The sequence below is a fragment of the Populus euphratica genome, unplaced genomic scaffold (genome assembly GCF_000495115.2).
Source record: "Populus euphratica unplaced genomic scaffold, PopEup_1.0 scaffold10.1, whole genome shotgun sequence".
Classification (NCBI taxonomy): Eukaryota; Viridiplantae; Streptophyta; class Magnoliopsida; order Malpighiales; family Salicaceae; genus Populus; species Populus euphratica.
The window spans coordinates 1,684,804-1,690,221 of NW_011499856.1; the positions used below are offsets into that span (position 1 = coordinate 1,684,804).

The 5,418-nt window shown below is 35.1% G+C and overlaps 1 pseudogene; it reads left to right on the forward strand.

The window, feature by feature from the left end:
- Positions 1 to 697: 697 nt before the first annotated feature.
- On the forward strand, positions 698 to 5,385 carry LOC105123512 (probable dolichyl pyrophosphate Man9GlcNAc2 alpha-1,3-glucosyltransferase; annotated as a pseudogene).
- The last annotated feature ends 33 nt before the right edge of the window (positions 5,386 to 5,418 follow it).

Consider the following 5,418-nt stretch of genomic DNA (forward strand, 5'->3'; position numbering starts at 1 on the left):
TAAAAGGAAAAGGAAAAATATGTAGTTGCATCCATTACAAATTTTGATGCATTTGAGTGATGTGTGTAAATAAATGAAAATAATAAAAAGTTGTTGGATGTTAGAATTACAAATTCTATCTTTTTTCAATAAGATAATAACTCTAACACCAAAGAGCTTTAATTTTTTTTAGTAAAGAAAAATACTAATTATATTTAGAATGTGTTTGAAAATGTAATTATATTTATCTTTTAAAATATTTTTTATTTTTTAAAAAATTATTTTTAATATTAACATATCAAAACAATTCAAATACACTAAAAATTATATATTTTAAATAAAAAATTTTATTTAAAATTTTCAAGAATGGTTAGATTTTATATAACTTTTTTTATTTTTATTTTTTATCATTAGGTAAAAAAAAAAAACCCAATCCATCCAACAGCCCTGAACAGAAAGGAAAAAATATTCTTGTTTCCAACTTCTCGTACCCTGAGCATCATCAGCCATAATTCCTCCAGCCTCCAAAGTCCAACCCCTTCTGCTCCTTACCCATCATGACTACTGGTCCACTGAAACCCATTGTCCAAAAGTCCAGAATTTCACTCACCAGAACTCATTAGCAACCCCCAAACACATAGCCTGATTTCCTGGAAAAGAAACAGAGAAAGAAGGTTAAAAAACCCGTGTCAGAAACTGAAAGCAACGATCTTGATGACATCTCCTGCTTGTTTTTTCAAAGAGGAATAATGGTTTATTTCTTTTAATCAGTATCTTCAGTCTCCTCCTCAGAGTTGCAGTTTCTCTCCATTCATATTCAGGTGCAGGCACTCCACCAAAATTTGGTGACTTTGAAGCTCAACGTCATTGGATGGAGATTACAACTAATTTACCAATTAAAGATTGGTACTTTAACACTACCAACAATGATTTAGGTTATTGGGGTCTTGATTACCCTCCATTAACCGCGTACCAGAGTTACTTTCATGGTCTTTTTCTTAAGCATTTTGATCCAAATTCAGTCTAGTTGTTTACTTCTCGTGGTTATGAGACACAGTTTGGGTAAGAATCGTAACCCATTTTTCAATTTGCGTTCTTTTTATGTTTTGTTGAGTTTCTATCTGTATTGGGTTTTGAGTGTTTTGTGTTTTGTTTGCAGGAAGTTGCTAATGAGGTGGACAGTTTTATCATCTGATTTATTGATATTTTTCCCTGCTGGTCTGTATTTTGTTCCTGTGTATTACGGGGGTAACCGGTCCGGTGGAAATAAGAGTGATGTAGCATGGCGTATTGCTGTTATTTTAGTCAATCCTTGCTTGATCTTAACTGATCATGGCCATTTTCAGGTTTGAAAACAATTTGCGTTTGCTTGTCTTTTGTTTATGATTGTGTTGAATTGTGAAGTATGTGATTGTCCTTATATTTTATATGGTTTACTTTCAGTATAATTGCATCAGTTTGGGCCTTACATTAGGTGCTGTTGCTGCTGTGCTCTCGCAGAAAGATCTTTTAGCTTGTGTTCTGTTCTGTCTCTCTCTTAACCATAAACAGGTGCTTGTCCCTTTTTTCAGCATTATATGACTTGTTGATTAATTTAAAAGGCCCTTCTGTTAGTGCTTGACTAGTTGGAGACAGGTGATACATGCTCATTATACCATATGTTCAGTTGTGCTCAACAACTAAGTTAATCGGAAATGGCGACCTTTGTTGGTTAGCTTAGGAATTTGTATATACACTTATTTTCCTTAAAGAATAAAAAGGGCAGCTAACCTTATCAAGTCAAATTAGGCTGGATGGGAGCTGAGAGCTGTGATAACGTGCTTAGCCAGAAATGTGCTCAAAGGAGCTCTTCGGAGAGTGTATGTGTGTCTTTGTTGAATAAACTGACTGCAACATACAAGTTTATCGGTTTTAGCAGGAAATTAGCTGAAGGAGCTCTTTCGAGGGAGTGCTGGAAACTATATCATAAATTTTACTGTACAAGTTTTCCATCCATAGCTATAAGGACCTTGCACTTTTTTGGAGAAGTAATCCCCTTATCATGTTTCATAAACAGAGTTAATATTTTGCATCGCCATTGTCTGACCAAATTGATTAAAGGCTGGAAGAATAATAACCTAGCAATGATGACTACTCTAGCATGACTGCATAAGTGTGTGCAGGTTCGATAGGGGAATCTGATTAGGAATGTGTAATGACTAGCGAGTGCATGCTCAGTGAAGTCTTATTTCCTGGTTCAGAGTTTGAATGCAAATTTATTATCTAATTATGAGAATAGTGGTTACTTCTTACCAAACAGTGTGATTACATGATTGAGAGGGTTGCTGATTGTTACATCTATTGGACAATTGTAGAAGGTGTTGGTGTAGCTGGTTGTCTGAAGATTTGTTATTTTTATAATGAAGTCACATCTAGTTTTGTACTCATAATGTATTGATGCTCTGTAACTTTGGTTGGAGGGGTTTTAGCCAGTGTCTGTATATTCTGATCAATATATATAAAAGACCTGATTCAGATATCCTTACTGCTGGATCTCCAAGAAGCAGAGTGACATAAGACAATGAATGGATATCTTTTGACTCCAGTTGTCTATCTGGACTTCCTTAATCTTTATTTTGCTTTGGAATATGTAAATGTGTGAACTGCCCATGTTGGGAATATAGAGTAAATAAGTATACAACATCAATTTTTTATAATAGACCGATCAACCATCCCAATGCGTATACAACATCAATTTTTTATAATAGACTGATCCATTTTGAACATCTCATATTTGAGTTCATGTCATCATTGACACTGACCGCCTTTCTGTTTATCGCATTTTGTACCTTAAAAGGTAGATTGCTAACTACTCCTGCTGTTTATGCTGTGCAACTTGCTTGAATACACTGGAGGATTTTGTTACAGAAATTGCCAGACTTCTGGTTCCAGCCCTATTATTATCAGTCTCTCATTAATCATGTGAAAAGCTGTTAGGTAGACTTAGTGCCAGTTTGGTAGTGTGGTGCCAGCCCTATTATTATCAGTCTTTCGTTAATCATGTGAAACGCTGTTAGGTAGACTTAGTGTCTGTTTGGTAGTGCGGTTCACTGCACTACCAAACAGTGCCTTAGTCTATGAACTTACTCATAGATTAAGCACACATGGGTGAATTCAAATGTCACCACTTAAGTTCCATCTTTTAACATTGTCACATCACTGTTGGCCTAGTCTATGGATGATTTAGTAGACTAAGTCTATCTGACAATCTCTCCAATTATGCACACCAACTTTTCATTGAACCGAAAGTCATGTTGACTCTTATCATTTCATATATGTTTCCTTTCCCTTTCTAATTTTTTGTATGTTTATAAAGATTTATAGTTTTCATGCTTCCCAATCTGGGATATGGACTGTCCATGTTTTATGGAGAAATAACCACATGACATTCTTTTTCCATAAACTAGATGAAAATATGTTCAAATACCAGTAATATTTACTAATAGTTTGTAACACTTATGCAAAAAAGTGAGAAACACAGAGCAGAAAAACTATTGTTTGTTTTTCTCTGTTTTGATGTAGAGACTGATGGGACCTTGAAAATTCTTATAGTTTCCATGCATGCATATTTACAGAGCGGCATTGTATGTTTATAGTGGATCTAGTCCATTAACCATTGTTTTCCTCCACTGAATCGCACTTGCTGCTTGTTGTGTGCATGCAAGCCATATTGAGGAGAGAAACAGACGATTTCTGCACAATGAAAAACAAGAAAGTACAAATAATGAATACCTTATATATCCTTGCCGAACAAATTAAATAAAAACTCCTATTGTTATTTTTACTTATCAAGACTTGTTATAAGGTTGATGTTAATTATAAATTCTAAGGTGATGTTTTTTCTGTGTTTTCTTCCAGATGAGTGCAAATCATGCACCGGCGTTGCTTAAGGCGTAAGAAACCCCTGCTAGAGGATTTAAAAATGGGCTTGACTGTCCTAGGAACATTTGCTATTGTTTGGCGGCCCTTCCTTCACTCAAGAGATGCCTTTTTTGTGGTATGAATAAGTGCTAATATATTAGAAAAACGTAGTTGGTCCTTGTTTTTATTTCCTTTGTTTAACACATGTAATTCATTCCATTTCTTTACCTGAGCAATTCACACTTGTTTTTATTTGCATTTGTTAACACGTGATTCATTCCATTTCTTTACTTTAGCAGTTTGTGCATAATGTGCTATTTCCATAAGTTGAACACATGGCTGCCTCTTGTTGCAGTTTGTATTTTAGTGTTTTGCACATGGTCGCTGAAGCTGTGCTCCTTAATGGCACTTCTTCAATTGATCTTTGCTCTTGCTATTTGACTGTCCAGACAAAATGATACTTGACTAGCTCTTTGATTGGCAGGATGTTCCAGTTTTAGTTTTCTGTTGTGGTATTATATATATATATATCTAAATTTTGTAAGATGCATTTTAGGCAAAGCACAGGCTGTGGCACAATTTCTAGATCTTTATTTTTTTTTCCTTCTGTGCATGGTGGCAAATATAAAGAATGACTTCTTTGTCTTTTCTATAGAATATCTTGCAACCTGTTACATTCTTGTTGGCTAGCGCATGTGGTGAAAGAATTACATGCATGATTTCATTAGTAATTAAAATTGATTGGTCTGCTTGATTAAATTTTCAATGTAGTTGCCTGCATATATTTATGTATTTGTATACATGAGAACATTGATTAGACTATTAGAACGAACCAACATGCTTGAAGGTCTTCATTCCTCTCTAAAGTTGATTTGTTATACTCAAGCGATATTTACCCCAACTTGGTGCTTGCTACAGGTTCTTTCACGGTTTGCTCCTTTTGAGAGAGGTATATATGACCATTATGTGGCTCACTTTTGGTGCAGCACCTCAGTTTTAATGAAGTGGAAGAGATTATTTACAACAAATTCTCTGAGGTTTCTCAGCTTAGTTGCTACTATATTGACATTTCTGCCTTCAATGATTCAACAAATATGGTCTCCCAGTGGAGGTTTTCTTTATGGGTTGCTGAATAGTTCTTTGGCGTTCTACTTTTTTTTATTCTAAGGTGTGCAGAACTTTCTCAAAAATTATATATTTTTATATAATCTCATGTGTAGCAAGTATTGGAATCACTGATCATTAAATCTGCAGTTCATGAGAAGTCCATTCTGCTGCCGCTTCTGCCTGCAACCTTGTTGGCTATGGAATTGCCTGCTGTACTCTCTATGTTATTAATGCATGCTGCATTGCTCTCTATGTTTCCTCTTCTGTGTCGTGACAAAATGGCTGTGCTTATATGGCTCTTTACATGCTTTCCATCCTTCTCTATCTTGCACCCTGTGGAAAACAGCATATTAAAAGCATCTTTCTAGGTCTATGATCACATTCTCAATTGTGATTTCATACCTGTGCTCCTTGTTCTTCATATTATCCCCC